The sequence below is a fragment of the Talpa europaea genome (assembly GCF_964194135.1).
Source record: "Talpa europaea genome assembly, chromosome: 5".
Classification (NCBI taxonomy): Eukaryota; Metazoa; Chordata; class Mammalia; order Eulipotyphla; family Talpidae; genus Talpa; species Talpa europaea.
Window position 1 is genome coordinate 67,142,718 of NC_140071.1, and position 23,507 is coordinate 67,166,224.

The 23,507-nt window shown below is 35.4% G+C and overlaps 1 protein-coding gene and 1 pseudogene across 2 annotated transcripts in view; one reads left to right on the forward strand and one right to left on the reverse strand.

Moving 5' to 3' along the window:
* Positions 1–23,507, reverse strand: part of FBXL17 (F-box and leucine rich repeat protein 17) — a gene marked incomplete at both ends in the record, with an annotated part of 549,061 nt that overhangs the window by 148,507 nt on the left and 377,047 nt on the right. The gene's annotated exons all lie outside the window — the stretch shown is intronic.
* LOC311170790 (meiotic nuclear division protein 1 homolog) lies at positions 5,160–5,756 on the forward strand (annotated as a pseudogene). The gene has a single exon. The product of its transcript is annotated as a meiotic nuclear division protein 1 homolog (transcript).

Sequence of the window (23,507 nt, forward strand, 5' to 3'; positions counted from 1 at the left end):
GTACTATAATTTAACTCAATTTAACTCAATAATAATTTAACTCAATTCTGGCTCTATGTACCTGGAGAAGCATCAGATCTCACAGGCAAAGGCTTAGTGCTACAAGACTGCTCCTCTTCCCCACACACACCCATGTACACTAGACACCATTGCCAAGCCCATGTTGTGTCTGTGCTTCTGACCAACTGGTTATACACCCGATGACTTCCTCTTGGATTCAATAAATTGTTACAGTGGCTCGTGGAACTCGGGGAAACAATAACAATGCTTTATCAGTTTATTAAAGGATATGATAAACTGTACAGATGAATATCTATCAATAGATATATCTATCAATAGATGGAAGAGATGAGGAAAAAGTTATAGATCTTCCATGCCTTCTCTGGAAGTGCTTCACTCTTTCCTGGAAACTAACCCCACACTTGAGGTTTTTATGGATATTTCATTATGTAGGCAAGAATGTATATTAAATCCATTTTCAGCCTCACTTTCCAAGAGAAAGGAGAGTGGGGCCGAAACTACAAGTTGCTCATCCTTACTTGGTCTTTCTGGTAACCAGTCTCCATCCAGGCAACCACCTATAGTTATCTCATTAGAACAAAAGGCACTCCTTGACCCAAGAAATTACAAGGGTTTCAGAAGCATTGTTTCAGGAGCTGAGGACAGGCACCAATATCCATCTTCTATTATTAAACCATTATTAAACTATTAAACTATCCATCTTCTATTATTAAACTATTAAACCATTAGGAAACACTTGCAGATATGCTGAGCATATTTTCTTATCAGTATCACAATAATAATATAAACAGTGAAGGTCAAAAATGTGACACCTAAGGGATCTAAATTATGTTAAATTACTTACAAAATACTCAGAGCTAGTCTATACGCCACTCTCAACTTGTATGTAATTCTGAAATGCTGATGCCTAGTATTATAGTGATATGTTTCATTTGTAAGGATTTTTCATAAAGCACAACTAAGAAATCAGATGTATATCCTCTACAGGGGATCCACTCACATGGGCTTCCGTGACCCCTCCAGGCATCCAAGTGAGAGAACAGAGCTTCTTGCTATTCATTACCCACTAGTATTAAGGAGATGGCATCTTGAAAACAGTTTCAAGAATTCATTACCACATCAAATAATACAGCTTTCATTACAAGAGGGCAAGCAAAGAGTTATGAAGGAGATGGTTTCCTTCTTATTTCTGTGTGATTTGTTTCTGTCTGTCTTCTAAGATGTCAGATGAACTGTCTGTTTTATTTATAAATTATGCTATAGCCAAAAGATGAAAATAGAAAAAGAAGAAAAAATGCCTCAGAAAGATGAGGTAGGAACAAACATAAAGTCTATTAACTATGTAGATGAATTAATACTCTGAGACACCAAAGCAATAAAAGAAATAAAATACATTTTTAGTCAATGGTTTCCATCTTTGCCACAAGGAAAGAAAAACAGAGTCACATTAACATTCATTTTTTTCATAGTTTACTAATTTAGTGTGACTCTTAAAGTGGAGTTTTACACTAAAATTGGTTAATCCAGCACTGGAGTCTTCAATATAGTAACTACCAACAACACATGGGTATTGAGCTCTTGAAATGGGGATAGTCTGAATAGAGATGTGCAGTGAAATGTAAAATACACACCATATTTCAAGAAAAAAATCAAAACGTCTCAATAGTTATACTTTCAATTGATTATATGCTAAAATTGCAATATTTTGTATATATCTTATTAAAGAAAATGCATTATTAAAATGAATTTCACCAGTCTTTTCATCCAGCACTGAGCAGGACTAGAAAATTTTCAATTGCATTTGTAGTCCACATTTGTGGCTTGCATTATATTTCTATTGAACAGTTCTGGCCTAGAAGGAGAATCAAAGACACTTTATATTGAGACAGGCGATAACACATGAGAAATACTCTCTTCAACTCAAACAAAATGGGTAGAACTTCATTAACAATTCCATCTGCAAACTGTTTTTTGGGTCACAGATGTTCATGTGATACTATGCAGTAGGTATTTAACATGTTACATTGCTACCTGGAGCATTCTGCTGTGTAGATTTTGAGTTACAGAAGAGCCAAATAATTTAATTCTTACTATATATATTCTCTCTATTTATATCTAAATATAAATTCTAATATTTAAATACAAATTCTAAACACATAATAACACAGATGTCACTAGAATACCTGATTTTGGTATGTATATAACATTTTTGAGGTCAGAATTTCAAAAGAAAAGACCCTGATGAAACCTGAGATTTGTCATCTCTTTCCTAAACTACTCTAATGTCTTCCTTATTATTAGTCTTTTCACTTACCTCTTCTACATGCAATCCATCCTCTACACCATGGCTAAGAGCTCTGTTTTGGAAGATATATTTGATTTTGTCACTTTCTTCCTCAAATATCTCCAATAACTCCCAACATTTATAGCCTGAAGTCTAAACTCTTTACAGTTAAAACTTGCCAATATCTCACTCCAAACTACATTTCCACTCTTTCTCTGAGAATTTTCCATAGCAGGAAAATGGCTTGCCCTTTGTAAAACATGCCAAGCTTCCTCACAGCCCTGTTTGCCCTCTGTCTCTCATATATTCGGTAATACCCCCAGCTATTTGAGACCACCTTCCCTACACTCTCTGGGTTTCTGATGTATGGATTCCATATATCTCATGTATCATATCACAATGCGTAGTTTCACTACCTCACCCAAGATAATTTTGAAAGGGAGTTAGAATGATGATAAAATCTGTATAATGCCTTGTATCCCTGTTGTATCACAGAGCTTAGAACAGTTAACTTTTTGAAATTTGCTTACTTTGGTTTTCACTTTTATGAAAAGAATACATATGTGTTGTTTTATAAAGAAATTAAATACTACAACCTGTAGTCGTATGGCTGTACATCTCCTCAGTCCCAAGCCCCACCTTCCTAAATCAACCACTTCTAGCAACTCTGAGCTGTTTCTTTTTATTTATTTCTTTATTATTATATTTTATTATTATATATCTCAGGCCCTGTTCTCAAGAATGATATATGCATAAGAAGGCAGGTCTATCTCTATCTTCATCCTTCCTTAAATACATCCATACACCATATTCAAGGCAAAGAAACTAGTTAAAATATGGTAGCAATTAAAAACAAGGAGGAGATAATGAAATGCAAGATAAGATGTGAAGAAACCGGGAAACCTCCCAAACCAAAAAATGTCAGGGTAACCTGGAAATAGATGTTATACAAAGGAATTATAGTATCAAAAATTTGGATTTATATTCCAGCAGAATCACATTGGGCAAATTATACAACATTCCTAGGTCTTAGTTTTCTCCTCTGTAAAATGGAAACGATGCCTCTCTCCCTGATGGATTTGCTATCAGTGAGTGTCTAATATGCTCTATAAATGAACAATGCTTTATTATTGATGTATATGCATAAGGGAATAAGAAGAATAGCATCATCATCATAGTGGCAACTTTGAAGAAGGGGCTGACTTCTGGCCGAAGCATAAGTTTTTTTTTTTTTTTTTTTTAATAGAGGCATGTTTTTATTTATTTATTTTGTTTTGTTTGTTTGTTTATACATGCACTGGGTACAGTCAGAAGCGCGGGAGGGTGAGAGAATTCACCAGAGCCAGAGCCAGGAGCAGAGCAGGCAGAAGGACCAAAGTACACTGCTGAGGGGAGCAGCGGGCGGCAGGAGAGGTCTGTGCGCCATGTGGGACCCTCCTCCAGTGGCCGGGGAGCAGCCGGGGATCGAACCGGCGCCACAGAGGCTGCAGGCAGCTTTGCAACCCAGCGCTCAACTGCTGCGCCACCGGGGAGGCCCTAAGCGTAAGTTTTTTTTACATTGTGGAGGCTTCACCCAGGTAGGGTGGAAACAGAAAGAAGTGGTTACACTTGGTAATGGGAAGTATGTGGAGGGCAGATGAGAACACGCATTTTCTAATAAGATTATAAAGGCAGAATTCTACTCTGAGTTATATGTTAATCACCTTCCTTGTTTTCTTGCTTATTTTAGAGTCTACTTAGAAAAGTCAAGTCTCTTTTTTTGATGGCACCCTCAGAAGCACAGTAATATTTAAGAAATGACAATGGATAACTGACGACTGTTAAAATTTAATACACTAAACTAGGTGGAAAAGTAAATTTCCTAACATTCTATATTAATGTAATCCATACACTGAATAAAAATTACCTTCAACTTTCTATTGAGACAAATATACCAGACTTTAAGGACAATAAAATCTCACTAGACATCATCTTTCAGGACCTTAAATTGCCTTAGCATCTCCATGATGATTCAGAGCATTAATGATAAGCGCTTGGTTAAAAACACTTAAATCTACCTTATGTTCTTATAACTTTCCATAAGCAATCACAACATTCATTTAAAAAGATTTTGCGTGTTTCTTTTTTTGAAAATAAAAAAATATGTAACATAGTCTTTGAAACATTTGCCTAGAGAGGTAACTCCACTAGGTGGAATGTAACACAAGCCCTTGTATAACAAGGTGCTGATAGGTGATAGATAATCACTTCAAAACATCTTCATTTGCCATGGATTTATGAAATTATAAAATAGCTGACTCATATAATTATTAAAGTGATTGGCAAATGTAAAACCTCAAAGCAACTAACAATATTAGAAAGCTGTCTTTATAACCCTAAATAACCTAAGGGCAGAGGGAAGAAAGTTTTCTTCTTATATAGTAGTAGACTTCGCTAGTTTTGCAATTTTTAAAAATATTATATAACAACTGTTACTTTTTATTAATTGGCTCCATCTTAGGGAAAAGAATATCCCAAACAGAGAAATAGAACGGTGTGTGGATAACTTCATGTTTTTAAGGAAAGCATGATAAGTCAAAACCAAATCTCTAAAGTGCAATTAATTTCTAATTATATGACTCTACAATTACAAAATTTTAAGTTAATGGTCATTATATTAACAAAAGAAGAATTTCCATAATCTAAATCTGAATATTTCAAAAAGTTAAAAATGCAAGTGTATGGCTAAAAGTGCAGAAGAGAAATTAGTTACTTCGGGTTAGCTTTCCCATATTCTAGGGGGAAAAAAAAACAATCAAATGCATTCCAAAATTAATGCTTTGACACAACCCCTACAATTGGAAGACCCTGTGTCATGTTGAAGAAAAAGGAGAGTGCAGAGGAGAAGAGAGGCTGCAAGATGGAAACAGTTTTTGAGATAAAAGATGTATTTCAATTAAAGGACATGGAAAAGATTGCTCCTAAAGAGAAAGGCATTACTGTCATGTTACTAAAAGAAGTTCTTCAGTGCTTAGTTGATGATGGTACTGTTGAATGTGAGAGGATTGGAATATCCAATTATATTCCAAGTAAAGCTCTTCATGCATGGAAACATCATAAGTTGGAGGTTCCGGAATCTCAATCATCTGAGGGAAACCCGAAGCATGAAAACCTACAGAAGAGCATTGAGAAAGCTAAAATTGGCTGACAAGAGCTGGAAGAGAGAGCCACGGTAACAAAAGAGCTTTTTTCACTTTTAAATGGAACAGTAAAGGCTGAAGCAAAAAGAATACAAAGACGTGACCCACAGGTTGTGAAATATGTGAAGCAAATAAAGTAGCCAAAGAAGCTACTAACAGATGCACTGATAACATATTTGTTAAAGTAGTGGGCCGAAAGAAAATTTGGATTTGAAGAAAGTAAAATTGATAAAAAATTTGCAATTCCACAAGAATTTGACTACAAAGACTGAATGAAATGTTTGATGTTGGCGATGAGTTAATCTGCTTGTGATTATGTAAATTTTATATTAGCCACCTAAATGTACTCAATTATCATTTACCTGTAACTGGGCTGATCCTTTTATTTACTTTAAATAAAGTTTAGAGTATTAAAAAAAGCAAAGTTGATACTTTTGACATTCTGGTGTTTGCTTCCTGTGCTATTACGGGCCCTAGTTAACACTAATAATACTACAAAGAAGGAAGGTGAGAGATACAGAAATATGTCACTATATTGCAAGTAAATACTTTTAAATGACAGAAATTTCAACCCCAAAATTTCTCTTATTAAATATATCTAAAAAAAAAGAATGGCTAAATTTCTCTTTCAAATATAGTCATGCTCACTAAAATATCTTTTTACTACACTATAGCTAGAAATGTTAGATAAAATATAATAGGCATTTTTAAAAATTCATAGCAGACGTAAGAAAATAAAAATATACAACTCAGCATTCTCCTAAGTAGTCACTCAAGGAAATGAAAACAAACGTCCATACAAAGACTTACATGTATAGTAGCATTATTCGTAACAGTGAAAATGTACGATTGAGTCAATGTTCATCAATGGGCAAGTGGATGAAAAAAAAATATGGCCTAGACATGAGAAGAAATACATTTATGGGCCTCCGCAGTGGCGCAGCAGTTGAGCACTTGGTTGCGAAGCTGCCTGCAGCCTCTGAAGTGCCGGTTGGATCCCTGGCCATCGGGCAAGGATCCCACATGGCGTGCAGACCTCTCCTGCTGCCCACCACCCCCCTCAGCAGTGTACTTCATCACTCTGCCTGCTCTGTTCCCCGCTCTGGCTCTGGTGAATTCTCTCACCCTCCAGCTCTTCTAACTGTGCCCGGTGCTTGTATAAATAAATAAATAAAAATCTTAAAAAAAAAAAAAAAGAAGAAGGAATACATTTAGCAATAAAAAGGAGTGAAACAGTGATTCATATATGAATCTCAAAAATACAATTCTTAGTGAAAGAAGGCTGATGCAGAAGGTCACATCTTGTATAGTGCCATTTATAAGGAATACCCAGAAAAGGCAAATCTATACAGACAGAAAATGAATTAGCAATTGCCTGTGGCTGGATATGGAAACAGGGATTAAGTGTAAACAGACAATCTTACTGAGGTGATGAGACTATTCTAGAACTGGCTTGTGGTAGAGGTTTTTACAACTCTGTGAATTTATTAGAAAAATTGAACTGTATATATAAAATGGGTGAATTTTAAGATATATAGGTGAAGTTCTGCTGTGTTCCAGATACACTGAAAAATCTTTTTGCTACAAAATATCTAGAAATAATAGGTAAAACTGGAGATGGGGAATGATGTGTCCACTGAGACTTAAATCCATACACCATCATTCACATAAATTTGGCTTGTGAATGATCCTTCTTTCCTGCTCTTGCAACCTCTACCCAAGAAATAAACTCAAAGTATGTTCAAGTTAGTACTGCCACAGAGTAACTGGTGAGAGCAAACACAGATCTTCTTTGGAAGCTTATCTGTTAACCCAGGTCCCATTTGATTTTCACAAATAAAGTATATATAGGGGCTCACAATTCAAAAACAAATCAAAACGAAAGAGTAAGCCACTATGATTGAGTCAGCAAAATAAACAAGCAAAAGAATGAAACCCCAAGGGACTTCAGATTTTAGATTATAAGACATAAATGTAATATATTTAAACAGAATAAGAAATAAAAAGGGACTATAAACAAGATGAAAACGCATACATTGTGCTAACATGAAAAATGATGTAAAAATTAAATAAAATAAAATTCAAAAAAATTTTAAAAAGAGTACTCAAAAAAAAAGTACTGATTAGGAACTTCCCCATCAAAAAAATAAAAAAAAAGAAAGAAAGAAAAAGGAAACTGGAAATTGGAAAGATCAGCAAATACCAAGCTATTATATAAAAGGGTCAGAATTCCTAATAATTAAAAATATAATCATGGAAATTCAAAATGCAATAGAACAGCTTAATTAGCAAAAAGGTGGCTGAAGAAAAAATTAGTAAATTGGTAGACAGATTTGAAGGGGAATCCTTAATAACCCAGGGATAGGTAGATGGTATAACAAAGAGACTGAAGTCAAGGCACAAAGAGGTCTAGTAGATAATTAATTAAAAGCCCAGAATACTTTTATGTTATTTTGGGACAAAGCTCATGCCTCAGGCACAAGCAATATTCTTAGTGATTTTGCTTCCTGATATCAGCTAAGGTTTTCTCCCTCAGGCAAAACCAAAACGGTAATCTAAAGGTACCTGCACCCCATGTCTATGTCTGGACTTTAATATATCAGTCCCCCATGAGACCAGGACTGGTGATCCAGGATAGTTTGGAAGGGAAGAGGGGCAGTAGGGTCATCTTGTCATATGGTTTAACCCCTCCATCTCAATTTTGAGTGAAATGTTTATTTATTTATTAAGACAACTGTGCTTGGTGGAGGAAGCAAAAAATTTGATTATGAATGATGGTTAAATGTCTGCCCTTTAAGAAAACTTGAAATAATTTTAACATTTAAAGTCAAATCTAAAGCCGAGTTAAAAGTTGCACAGTGGGTAAAGAACCAAATTTCCTTTTTGAATCAGAATTTGACCTTTGGTTAACTTCCTAGATCTGTTTCCTTAAAATGGTATTTTAACCATGTCACTAGAACTTTGCTTACAAAAACCCTAAATTAGTAGAGAGCATCTCCGGTTTGAAAGAAATACAGCCTGACAAGGACATCAAGGCTTTAGATTCCCTGAGTGCAGTCATTCTTATAAATGGGTGTGTAACTGTCGGGGAAGCTAGTTGCTACGCCTATTGATTGTTCCAGCAGATATTATATTTGTTCCTGGGGACTTGAGGCTTCTCACTTAGGGCAGTGCTCTTACCTATGCTACATGCTACCTATGCATCTCCTTGCATTTGAGACTTCATCTAATGGGTGAAAGAAGCTGACTCCCTGACTGCTGGTCCACAGACTGCCTGATACTGTCCTGTGATAAGCTGGTTCCTCTCCTGTCCTTCCACCTTTGGCGTAGACTACTCCAAGAGTGGCCAATGATGGCCAAAAGTCTAAATGTTTAGTTGAACCTGACAAGATCCATAGTAAGCAAGGCATCTGAAAGCTTTATTTTTGGAATTTCTTTTGGCCCTGGGTCTGCATGTAACCCAGGATAAACAACATCTTGCTAAAGTCATGAAAACATTGATTTTAATAACATTTTCATTGATTCATTTATTCAAGAATACTTTAGAAGGTTCATTATAGTTGCTTAGTGATAAATAGATTATAAAGTTAGAGGAGAAATAGGGAAGACAATTAAGAGATTAGTGCAGTTATCGGAGAAGTTTTGAGATCTGTTTCCAGGATAGAGCTGGCCTGGTTTGCTAATGGATATGATGAGAAGTATGAAGAGAAGTGAGGTACCAGGGACATTCAGGTTTTAGCTGGGGTAACGAGATGGACAGTAATGCCATTTCCTGATTCAGAGAAGACCAATGATCAAAACAAGGATAAGATGGAAATGGTGCTGAAGAAGAAAATAGCCTTCTACTTGGCATTCAGAAGGACCTACTGAAACGTAAGTGCTTACATGAGCCAGTTGGGGAAACAATGCTTTGAGAGTAGTGATAATATGAATGCAGTTTGATAATCAGCACTACCCACTTAAATCCTTTTATGAGAAGCAGGGATGAATAAAGAAAAAAATACGAGGAAAGGCAAAACACAGCTTTAAGTGTGCAGCACATCATGTGTTAAATTGAAACAACCTCAAAGTTCAACTTCCTTCACTGTTCAGGAGAAAATCCTTCACTATATACTTCAGGATAAAGGATTTGCAACTATATGGTGCTTGAGAAATACGCTATTGCTGTAATTTAACTCACTGTATGTGGGCTTCAAGATGCACAGTAGCATTCCAAACCAACTTTTAAAGAAAATTGCATGGAATTTTCAAGACATCAGGAGCGTTCTTAAAAGTTATGCAGAGAAAACGGATTTTTGATAGTTATGAATTACATTTAATGCTGCCAAATTGTAGGGAACACTCTCTTTTTTTCCCTCAATATAGTTACAATTACTGTTGACAAAGTTTCCATTTAAATTTTTAAGGATTTAAATGGAAGAATATATGTGACTGAATTTTCATTCACCATATAAGTACTACTGGTGGCAGAGAGCAAGCTTTGTTAGCGAGGGTCCAATTTTGGCCCTGGAGTCTATCTTGTTTGTAGAGTTGTGAATTGAGTATGTGTTAGTGAAAATAATTTGGCTCTCGGTCAGTCAATCAGTGGACTGAACACGCACAGTCAGAAATCTGCCCGGCACTGAACAGAAGTTCGGTTCAGAAAATACTAAATGCATTTGTGAGACAGACTCAAGTACACACAAAACATGTATCACAATCACAAGCTGGAAGGGATTCGATCTTTCCTAGCAGGTTGTAGATTTAGATAGATCTGTAATAGTTCAAAAATACTCTACACAGCTCCAGTCTAATTCTTCAATTTTCAACTGGTTTCTTAAAATTGGGAAAAAAAAGGTAAATTTTGTGGTGCTTACTTCATGTAAAAAACATTTAAAGAGCCTATCTGTATACCAAGAAACCTTGACAAATTATAGTAAGTGTATAGTGTTAATATATTTTACAAGGACTAATTTAAAAGCATATGCTACGTAGGCTATAAAAAATAAAGACCACTTTCTTGAATGAAAATTTAAAATTTTTTTTTTCATAATCTCCAAGAGTATAGTAGATTTCAAATCAGTGCTCTACCTAACAAAAAGATAAAATATGCTACATGAGAAAAGTAGCATAATTATGAAAAGATTGCTCACTTTCACAATTTGTGTGTGGGAGGCTTTTTCCAAGCTCATGCTATTTGTTGTTTTTTTTTTGTCCTCAAGGGTCTCCAGTTCTAGAATCAGTGTTTTCCTCCACAGAATGATTAATGTGATGAATAATATTGATATGGGTACCTATACTAGGGTACATTCCCAGAATTTGCTTTAGTCTCCAAATGTTGTGGAAGTAAAAGACACTGACAGAAATTCTGAGGGGAATGGATTTGGGGAGGAGGGAACTGACTCCCATAATACTACATTTTACAAGCATGTAAATAATTAATAATGACACATTTTAAGTATAATACACCAAAAGCTGTATGACAAAGAAGCCAAAATTATGAGCAAATTTCAGCATGTTTGTTAAACTATCTTTTTCTAATTGAAAATAATTTTATCAGGATCCAAGTGAGTTAAAAGAAGAAACTGCTGAGTCTGTTCTAATTTGTAATTTTTATAAAGTTAAAAAAAATTTAAAACCTGATTGCAAGGTGTGTTGTAATCACAAAGTTGTAAAGGGAAGCTTTAGAGGATTTTTTTTACCCTATTTCTTATGTAAACCATAGCAGAAGGTATGATTCTCAGTAAAAGCCAAGTACATTTGCCTCAACATAAAATAGGACTGATTGAATTTCAAAGTCTTCATTTATTTTTTAGAGCTGAAATGTTAAGTTCCTTATTGCTGTCCAAATTGGCTTAACTCATTATTATTATAATTTATACATGTATACATTATTCTCATTCAATTAAAAGAAGTATTTGGTTACTATCTGAAATGATTATAAAATTTCACATATATTCTCCTTAATGATGTTTAGAAAAGTGTCAGTCAGGATGATCTTGACTTGATCACAAGCTGCTTCCTGCATGACTGTTTTATCCTTAGTACACCTGAGAAGCATTTTGGGATTTCATATTTCCAAATCTCATTTTCCAAAGCTGACTTTGGAGAGATTCTCAAACACACAGAGGGTAGGGAAGAGGCTGGATGCTACCAAGATATTATTATGTGATCTTAAATCTCAAAGAACAAAAGAATCCTTTATGAGAAAAAGGAAAACATCTTAAAAGCAAAAGTGCTTTCTTGAGAAGAAAGGAAAAAGAAAAAAAGTAATGAAAGGGGCAGTAGTTAGTAAAAATAATGGGAAATTTAAGGTAAGAAACAAGAGACAATTAAAAATACCCTATATATTTGTATATAAATAAGTACAAATCAACAAATAGCACTTAGCTAGTTTTCTGAATTATTTATCAAATAAAAGAATCTTTACATATAAAAGTATCTTAACAAGTGAAATTTATATTATATCAGCATGAAGGTAGTTCATTACAAACATATAAAGCAATAGAAAGTACTATAACTCCCTGAAGGCAAGGAGAATTTTCTTTTAGTTACTCCTTATTTCTAATTTGTAAAATTTCCTCTCTGCCCACAATCAGTCATTGCCAATGAAAGACAAGTCATTCTCAGACTCAGCACGCTGCTCACAGAGGCACATAGGCTGGATCAGCCATGTCAAGTCAACACAATTGTTTGAAAAGTTGAAAAGTTCAAACAATTTATGTCATGCAGATAAACCCAAGAGAAGGAACACATCTGACAGATAAATTCTAAGAGACTGAGTCTTAGAAAATCAAGGATATGTTTTAGGATAAGGGTTAAAATGAATAGTTTTCAATATTTAAGTTTAAAGTACATTTGATTTACTTAATGAGGAAATTAACAAAATGATTTTTTCTGCCTCAGGAGAATGCACCATTTAACATCTATCATGAAGTGAAATCTATTTGATTCTCTTACTTCCAAAGAGATGGAAGGAGTATTAACCCCTTTTTTTACGGATGATAAGATCAACATGTGGGATCTGATAAACACAGGAAGATCGACACCTTCTACCTTAAAAGAATAGTGTCCAAGCAAATCTACCAGTTTTTGACTTGAGCAGGTTGATAACTGAGAAGTCTGTTTCTTGTCTATACATTGAAGGAACAGTTAACTAGAGCTCTGTTTTTCAAACTGCTGGTCATCCTAGTAAGTGATGAAATCCATTTAGTGAAAATCCAAAAAACACTTTAAATGCAAAAAGTATTTTTTACTGTGGATTAAAGAAGTTTGAAAGCACCTGAATGAGATTATCTAAGACCATATAGTTTGAAAACTTTTCTATTTATTTCCACATGGCTGGATCTAAAAGGTCCAATTTTAGCACTTACTTAAAACAAATGTAGAAAATCTGAGACAAACAAAATCAGAAGAAAATCTCCTTAGAAAAGTTTATGGAGCTACCAAAATATAAAACTATACCTTCCCAAGTCCTACTCCAAACTGTCCCGCTAGGCACAAAAAGGGGGTTCCCTGAAAAGCTCTGAATATAAGAAACAAGAATTGTCCCAATGTTAGGAATCACTAAATAAGGGAGCTTTAAAATCTGGTAGGCTGATGTTGCTGAGTTATAGTGGGAAAGCTAAACTTGTGATGAGGTAAAGAATAGGTTTTAAGATGAAGGAATAAATGGCAGAAAAGAGAGTAAACAAGAGACAGAGTACAGCAGTCTTAAAAATACACACTTATTAAAAGTCTAATTCACTCAAAGAATCAGAGTTATGTAGAAAAACGACTTAAGTCATATCTACAGCATGAAATTCACAAAATGAGCCTGGAATATCTTGGCCTAATCAGTCCATGTGAAAAGGACATGGGAACCAACTTGTAGCTTGCACTACCAAATTTAGGACAATTTGAGAATCAAAAGAAAAATAACTGCAATGGATTGTTGCTTCTATAATGATAATTAAATAAAAACAACTCTTCACTGGTCATCTTTGGAAAATGATGGAAACCAAATGAATATTTTGAAAACTGGCAAATAAAAAGAAGCATGTATTATTCCTCTATTCCTGTATAAATTGAGCTTGGGTACACCAAAAAAAGTCTGTAAATGAAAGTCACTTTTAATATAAGGGAGTCCTTATAATAAATGAAAAGAGAAAGATCTTCCCATAAGGCTTATCCCTGTCAGTATTAGTGGATATAAGGAGGTGAGCTTAATTAGTGGCAGACATATAGTAAAACCAACTATTTTAATATCAATTTATATTTTGCTCTGAGTGTTACTCTCACTAATGGGAAACCTCACAGATGTTTTGTTTTTGTTCTTGTATTTTTTCCAAATAAATCAGACGGCAAGTGCCATAAGATGACTAATTAACCAACACATTGTAAAGGAGATTTAGTCAAACATCAGTTGGGGAGGGGGGAGTTATCTCAACGATAAGTAAAATACTAAGAGAGCACTTGAAATGGAGGATATGTGGTTTGATGCTTTAGAAGGAAGAGCTGCAGCTCTTTGGTTTTCGCTCCTGCTTTGCTATTTTTCATGATGTCTCAGAAAATGAGGAGCATGAAAGCTAAAGAGCAGAGAGGAGGCAGAGAGCAAAGTCATACTGAGAGAGATTCAATTTCAACTTTTCAGAGAAAATTCTTAGACGAGGCTCTCCTAAGGGAACAAAATTAATGGGCAACTGAGGCAAATGTAACCCTAGCCACAGGAAGTTCTGAGCTCAGTTTTAAGCAAAGTGAACTTGAGAACAATTGTTTACGTTTTTGAAAATGGTAAAATTGTGCATCTCTAGAAACATCTGCACTGTAAAAATTGCTATGAAATTATGTCATTTAGAGTTGTCTAAAATTGCTTTTAAGAGAACAAATCATTTCTACATGAAGAGCAGAGAAATTTGAGAAGTTTTCTGCTCCTAAGTCAGTAAACAAATTGGAGTGGTGAGCTTTCAGTTCCAGCTTAGCTAATTAAAACCTGTCTGGGCACAACTTTCTCTTATCTGCTAAAAAAGGAGTAATAATAGCTGTTTCCTTCATAAGTGTTTTAGTGATAATTTTTGAGGGCATGAACAAAATAGCTTAACTCTGAAGAATGGTTTTAAAATTATTAAACAAACATTTGTTGAACACATGAAAGCATACTGAACATCAATGAAAATCTCCACCTTTTGGCTAAAGAATGTTTAATCATGGCATGCAACTGACATTTGGTGTAACAAAGTTTTAGTAAATAAGTACATTAAACCTATTAAGTTCTATAACTTAAGAGATAGATGTTTTGTGACACTGTTTTTTTTTTATACACAGGTAGGTAAATGTGGCAGCATGGTTTTCAGTTTTATTTTTTTAAGCTCTGACAACTGGGAAAATGCAACCAAGCTTTTAGTAATAAATACTATTAGGCACATCACTGACCCATGAGTAATTATGCAAGACAATAACTTACTGAATTTATACCCTCAGGTTACTCATACACTATGTGAATCTCAGCATTTCCAGGATCAGTTTCTAAATCAGTAAGCTCGAGTATTAAAAGTACTTATCCAAAGAGGGGTGTTCTGGAAATTAAATGAATAATGTCCATAGAAAACACGTAATAAATGTTTAACTAGCCTATCATCATTACTACTGTTATGAACATTTATATTGGACTTCTGGCAATTAAACTGGATACTTGATTACTAGTTTGAACCCAAAGAAGTGTTTCCTTTTATATATGTTAAATGAAGTTGTTACCATGGGAATAGTGAATAAGACAGAAGAAGTTGAGATGAAAATTGGAACTTACCCTGAATTTTCAACTAGAATATTTTCATAAGGTTTCTTCAAAATTTGCCCGTGTATGTACGTAATCACTTTGGATGATTTCTGTTCTTTCTTTAGATTAACCAATGCATACAAACTCATTCATTCAGACACCTGTTTTTGCTCTAAGTCTTTCCTAGAGCTGTACTACCTCAAATACCCTTCCTTCTCATCTCTGTCCTCCTGTGCCTCCTCTACCACAAATCCTTTGCCAGCATTTTCAATCTCTGATGAGTCTGGCCTCTAGGAGCCCCAACATAATCTAGGGCCTTTTTTTTTTTTTTGACACCATGATATTCCTCAGTACATGGAAAACTTTATCACTGCTTTCATCCTCTTTCTCAACATAAAAGAGCACACTTCTCTACAGTATTTCTGTCTTCTTTATAGCACTCAGCAAGTATATATACAGTAAATGTTTGCTGAATGAAGTAAAACAAATTCTGTACAGAAAAAAATCCCAGGATTAAAAAGGAATTTAAATATCATATAGGTCATTCCTTGCCCAGTGCTCCATCTTTCCACATCTTCTAAAGATTATCTCAGCTTAAATATCTTTTACAATAGAAAATCCGTACTACTCAAGACATCTATTTTCAGGAAGTTTTAAACATTAAGAAGTTGTTTTTTACTCATAGCAGGAATTTAGAAAACCTAAATAAGGGACCAGGAAAAGATTAATTAATACAAAGTAAAAATCAAAATCAATAAGCAACTATAAACCAGAGGCACACTACGGGGGTGGGAGAGTAGGGGGAAGGGGCAGGGAAAGGAAGGACTAGGGTCAAAATAAGGGGGGGGGTGCAATTGTATGGGGAATATAACCAAAATGAAAATGCATACATTGTGCAAAAATGAAAAATATGTAAGAATTATATAAAATAAAATATTAAAAAAAGAAGTTGTTTCTTGTGTGGGATACTGGAAACCTAATGTTATTGCAATTATCTTAGTGCTCATTCCAGTTCCCTTTAGATCTTCTCACTACTGATAATGACAAACAATGATTCTATTTATAATACAGTACAGTGTAAGGAAAACAACTGCTTAGATGCATACTCGAGGGTAGTAAGCCATGAAGGTTAAAGACAGAAACTCTGTGAAAAATGACTCTATGTGATTTGGGACAAATTTCTTTTATCTCTAATAGGACACCTTCACAAGATTAATGGTAAAGACAGCTAATTAAAATTGAAATTAAACACTATGTTTTAGAAATGCTAAAAGTAATTGAGGAAGGGAAAGTTAGAATGTTAATATTTAGTTAATAATTTAGTCAAATATGCAAATTTAGTATTCTATTATTAAAAATTAATAAATTAATTTGAAGCAGCAACATCTATGTATTTGGAGATTTAAGAAGTTTTGGGGAAAGTATGCAGAAATTGGTCCATTTGTCTTTTAAAGGGAAGTTTGAAGGTTTCTTAATTAAAAAGAAAAAACACCTCTATTACATATGAAGCTAGAATTGGTCTCTGAAGTGGTTATGGAAATATTTTCATAAAGAAATATCTTAGGAAGTCCTCAACATATTTGAGATTTGTAGTCTATTTTGGCAAGACACAGTGATAAGCACTGTTGTTCAGTCTTTTACTTCAAAGTTATTTAGCTAGAATGACTTAGGGAAAACAGTAATAAACTCAATTTCTTTGCTCCTGAGCAAAGAAGAGCATTTTGGAAAAACTGATAATTTAATACCAAATTTTTGATGAAAAATCATGACCACTACTGAGGAGAAATGGAAAAAGATGTACAACATGTTAAGTACAATAGTGGAAACGTAAATCCAAGAGTGAGGAACTCCACGGATAAAATAAAGAATTAGAAATGGAGAGAAATAACTTTTAAAATGGACATGTAAACAAGGGAAATTTGCAACAATAGAAGATTTAGTAATTTAGTACTATTTTGTTAGAAACAATAAAAGCTATCTATATTTAAATGATAGAACAAAGGGGAAAGTGTGAATAATCAACAGTAAACAATAAGATATTCTTTTTGACTTGCAAATGCATCTTCTGAGGTTCTTCTCTGTCACTTTACAAATATTAGAGTTATTCCTGCTGACAACAGGAGTTGACTCTTACCCAAAAATCACTGAGCAGTTTAAAATACAATTTAAAAATCAAATGAAACATAAAAGGGAAAAACCAGGAATTCAACTTTAAATGGACCATCACTCTATGAAATGCAGGCCTAATAATCTGAAAAATAAGATGGTAAAATAAAGAGCAAAACTATTTTGTTATAAGATTTTTTTTTTCCAGAATAAATTATCAGTGTTGGTTTGGCAAGAATATGACCCTTGGTATGGGTGTTGCCCAAAAGTTTGTTTGGATTTCTCTTTGTTTCTTCAGTGTGATTACTTTAATAATGTATCCTGGACCTCAATTTGGGTTAACGTGGCTAGAGAGGTCCACTATCCCAAGAAGAGGTAGAAAATATACAACCTATTAATCTTTCAATAGTTTTGGAAGGTCAAGAAGGCTGGGGTGAGACGTGGTTTGCAGTAAAGCAAAGATTAATGTCAGTAGCACACTCCCTGCCCTTCTTCTTTCCTAGAATAAGGAGGTGCATTCCTTTTATTATTATTATTCTCATCATTATTTTAATAACGTATCTAGCCCTTTCCTTTGGATCTAAACAGAACAAAAGTTCAGGGATATAGAAACTATACACATTGTACATCTAACATAGCACATAACATAGTAGGTGCTGAATCAATATTTCTGACAGAATGAATATATATCATGCCTGATGTGTGGCACACCAATTGCAATGACAACCAGAGGAAAGTGACTTTCTTGACTTGGGAGGCCATTTGCCCAGAGTAATCCAAAAGTATTTGTGGCAACACTTGATCTGAGATTAGAAGAGTTTGGGGATCAAGCTGAGTAAGTGGCCCCAGTGCCTGGGTGATTGACGAGGAGCCTGTGGAGCAGCAGAGTCAACCTGGGAGTTGTCGGCGACCTTGGAGTCGCCAAACATTGATGTCAGCATTTGAGCATTCATAGTTCACTTTAATTAAAGGTTATTTGGCAACTTGAGAAATGAAGCTAAAATGTATCCTCTAGAGTATATTTCTAGGGTCCTAAGGACCACTGAAGTCAAAAGAAATGTGATAATAACCGAGAAAGAAACCTGAGTCCTTCTTACACCTGCCGCCCTGGATACAAAGGTCACACTGGTAAAATTCATGATGGAGATACTAAGAGAGATGGGCATTTTATTAATCTAGTCCATTTATTATGCCACATGTTCTGTGCTGGGCAGCCAGAGAGGATTGGTTCTGACCTCCATAACCCTGGTGATTTCTCTTCCGTGTCTCCTTTTACTCTAAGGATACATGCTTCCAAAGGAGGAGAATTTTCAATATAAAAACATTGGAAGGTCAGTAAAGAGGCAGATTAGAAACAATTAAGTGGCTAATTATTACAGGAACAACAGCAAGAAAAGGTATGGGGAGATAAGAGAAAATGATCCAAATAAAAATGAAAGTAACATAAAGAAGAGCTGGGGAAGAAACCCAAAATAAGGAAGTTAATAAAAGTTTTAAACTTTTTGCTAAATCTTTTTCTTTTCCCATATTAAAACAGTACTTTTCCTATATTAAAACAGTACTTTTCCCATATTAAAACAGCACTATCAAGCTAATGGCAGACACTGCAGCATGAGTTTGATCCCAGCCAGGGAGGTGACCCACATTGTGCAGAAGACCTTTCCTGTTTCACTTGCTGCTCCCCTCAGCAGTGTATTTCAGTGGATTCACCTGTTCTTCTTCCCACTCTGTCTCTGGTGATCCTCTCACCCCCCTGCACCTCTGGCCTATACCCCAGCTCTTCTATGCATAAATAAATAAAAATATTTTTTAAAAAATAAAAATAAAACAGTACTGAAAAACTATCAAAAAAAGTACAAAATAAGGTAGTAAAAGACACACAAAAGAGAGCTTAAGCAGTTCCAAAAGTGTCAATGGCTGGGGACAGGTCACTGCCAGTGGGTTGTCACCTGCGCTCACAATTACATGACCAATCAGGCTCAGCATCCAACAGAAACAGGGTTTATTTAACTAATAGGAGATTGGTAAAAAACAGTCACTTTGAGGCCAAAAGTTGCTGACTGTTTCACTCCAGATAGCGTCTGTGTGTCCAGAAATGCCAAAACAGGCCACTTGTAGATGAGGTAACAAAGCAGCAGCCCATAGAATTATAGCATGAAGGTTAAGCCGGATGCTAGACCCAGCAGCCACACTCAACAGCACTAGGAGGTGGTAAGGGAGAATAGAGGCTGTGTTCAGCTCTTTGAGATGCTGACTGAGCCCGATGGTGCTCCTTGCAGAGTCAGAAGCAAGGCCAGAGGTAGTGCACGTGCAGTAGCCAAGTCTCTGTGCAGATCTACAGAGGTCTGCTGAATCCCATGGAGGTGCTTCATGCTTCTCTCTCTTCAAGAGGCTGGGAGCAGAATCCATTTTTCAAAAATCCAGGAGCAGAGTCCTTCTTTCTTCAAAAGCCAGGAGCAGAATGCTTTTTCTTTCTTCAGAGGCCTGAAGCAGAATCCTTCCTGGAACGTCAGCTTATGACTTCTGCAGAGGTGGTCCATTGAATTCTGCTCTCTTCAGAGGCAGGCTGCAGACTGCCTTCCTCTAAGGAAGGTAACAGAAGTCCTCTTCTTTCTTCAGAGACTGGTGCAGAATGACCCAAGCTGGATCTTGCTCTGCCTTATATCCCCAGGACTCCCCCATTCTACAAGCCTGTTTTCAATCCTAAGCATCTGATTGGACCATTTAGCACCAATCATCTTTTTTCAAGTTTTAATCTGAAAAAGTAACTAAAGAAGTGAGCATGAACCTGATTGGTCAATTTAACTCATACCTGATTGATTGACTTAGCTTGTGCCTGAGTGGTCCACTTAGGATTTTAGCACCAGATCTAAAAGCAGGAAAAGCCCAGCGGAGCCTGTACTCAGGTCAGGGAATGCTTGTGGGCCTATTGGCTTCAGGGAACCATGGTGATTCCAGGGGGAATCACCTACAATGATAGGCCGAGGCCAGTGAGCTTCAACCCCAGCAAAGCCTCATTGTTCATGGCTTCTGCAGGCTGCGGGGCTATGGTTACACAAGTGAGGTAATTCTGATTTCATTTGCTTAGGTATGGAAGTCAACTAGTCAGGTATAAATTAATATAACCTCTAAATACCAATTCCTACAAATAGAAAAGCCACACTTGGAGAAAACCAGAACTTATCTTTTTTCAGTTAAATTCTATAATTATAAAAGCTGCCAATTAATGGGTATCCACTAAGTTACCAGGAACAACACATATTTTCATTATCACTGCCTTTTGTGATACATGTTAGGTGCACAACAAATGACAAACTAGAAGGGTAATAACTTGCTGAAGATCACAAAGTAAAGGAATAGCTAGAATTTAAATCTAACTCTGATTCCTAAGTTTGAGTTTTCCCCAACAATCCTACCTGTAACATATATTTGTTCCGTGATAAAAGAGTAACAATATTAGATTTCTCTTCAGGGAGCAATTTCCCAAGACTGTATTTTTCATTTAGCTGTGCCTGAATTATTGATTTGCTTATAATTGCTATCCTTTACCATAAAGATCTATGCTCAATGTGAGAATAAGAAGCCTATAAGAAGAATAGTTTTCTTCATGACAACTATATCAATTAAAATGAACATAATTTCAAAACAGGCTGGCCAGGTGTTGCTAAGTACTCCATACCACATTCAACATCTGTGAGATTCTTGACAAAAATTACAAATGATAAGCTAGGGTATGTTGCTGTTTCTGAAGTGATGAATCTGCAAAAACCTTCAAAAATCTTAATATGGGTCTCGCTGGTGGCGCAAGGGGCTAAGTCTCAGCACTAGGAAACTATCAGTCACCACTGAAGCACGACCAGTTGACCAGTTCGACCAGTTCTATCCCTGACCAAGGAGCTGACCAGTCTTGCCTGCTGTTTCCTTCAGCAATGTATGTCAGTCAATCCTCCTGTTCTGTTCCCCACTTTGTCTCTGGTGAATCTTCTCACCCCTGCACGCCTGGCCTACACCCCAGCTTTTGTATGCATAAACAAAATTAATCTTAAAAAAAAAACCCTTAACCCACTGTAATGAAAGCATGTACAAACATGGTACCACAGAGTAAGGTGAGTAGGGGAGTAATTAGCTTGAATATGAGTAAAGCAATAGGAAGCAGAAATGTGGAATAGTCACTTGAAAGATAAAATCCCTTGACTATCAGTTTTACATCAAATTTTACAATTTCTAGGTAGCCTTAATAATCCAAATTTTCTACAAAATAGGTCTCCATTTATCTGGTTAAAGAGGGGACAATGCATCTATTTTTCCTTCTTAACATTTGTAATTAACATAGGGCAAGGAAGCACAGGCAGCCTTATCCCTAGTTGAGCAATTACCTCCAATAACATGCTGTTTCTCTAGTTATGATGAACAATCCTTTTTGCTGTCTTTTTGACAAAAATTACCCCTGTTTTACTGACATGGTACCAGGGAAAAAGAGATGAGCTGAGCTGAGCTTTTAGTAAATTTCTTTTACTTTATAATCAAATAGCAATTATATTACAACTCATAAACCTTCCTCCTAATCCTCATTTGTGCCTCAACATTTAGAACAGAATCCATAGATGTGCATAGACTTTCACTATGAACCCTTGAATATCTAAACCACCAGGAAAGAAGGAAGAGAAGAATGAGAGGTTGCAAGCTGGAGGAGCTGAGGTATAGGAAAAGTCTTGATAGATTTCTCATCATTGGGGGAATTTCCAAAATATTCACTTCTGATTCCTCTTAAATGAACTAGATCAGTTAGTCTCAAATTTGCTAATGTTAACATCACTTGGACAGGTTTTACAAAATCACTGCCTGGGCCTCCTTTAGATATTCTGATTTAATTAATCTAAGCATAGTATATTTTAGAGATTCCCCAGATGACTTTAATGTGCAGGGGGCCGAGAACCTCTCACCTAAACAATTGAGAGAGACACATAAATGTAAAATATTGACAAGTTTTAACACAGTTCTCACCTTATCAAGAAAAAAATCTTAAAATCTTGTAACACCAGAATATGAGACTATCACTATACAGCAAATAAACAATGAGAATAAACAATCATAACAAAACACCAAAATCCTCTTCCAAGACCAAGGAATTTGTGTCAGTCCTCTTTCTGTTCCCCTTCCATAGGAAAACAACATTTATCAGCAATATATGCTGTGCTAATCATTAGATTGGATACTGGGTACTAGAGCATCATGAAGTCAGACATTAAATTCCCATTTTACAAATGAGGAAACTGAGCCTAAAAGATGAGAAGGAATTTCCCTAAGACCAAAGAACAAAGTCAGAATTTTATCCCAGATCTGTCAAGCCCAAAGGTTTTTATTTTTCTTCATATCTTTAGGTACATTTCTTTGTACGAGCTAAATTAGCAGAGAGGTGCTGAAACAGAGTGAAATTTTAGCATCATTTTCCTCTGTGCAGGACCTTGAAGAGATCATTGTAAGGAACTTATTCCATAGCTCCTGACTATTAGCAATCTCTCACTGACAGCGAACAGAGAAAGTGGAGGAATATAAAATAAGGTTGGAGGTGCTGGTAAGGGACTGATGGTAAAGGACATTGAATGCGAAAAATTTTGGAATGCATGAAAGTACTGGTTAACTAATAAATCTACATATATTGAGTGTAAGCCCTGTCTGTGTTAGGCAGAGAGAAAGCTTTAAGGCCTAGACAACAGGGAGATATTGGAGGTTTTAGAGCTACTTCATCTAAGTGGCACTCTCATTTGCCAAGCCAGAAAACAAACATTGAAACAAAAACATATCAAAACATTTTCCTTGCACAGTAGTAACTAGGAAAAAACCAACAACGCAGAAGCACTATGGATAAATCAATGCAAGATTCATTTGTCATTCTCAAATAAAGTCTTAAACGCAATTAGAATTATTTTTAAGCGAATCTTTTTTATGCTATATTTTATTATAGTTTTAGTAGAGTTGTTCCCAAGGATGAATTCAGTAACTGACAAAATAGGACTCTTCTAACAAGGGTAGATGTTAGTGTGACACGCTAGTATTGGAGGCATTTCTTAGCACATATCAATTAACAACAACAAAACAAACTAAATAGGGTGTTCGTTTCCCTTACAAGTGAAAGCATATTCTCAAATATAAATGAACAAATTAAAAATATCAGATAAGCAAA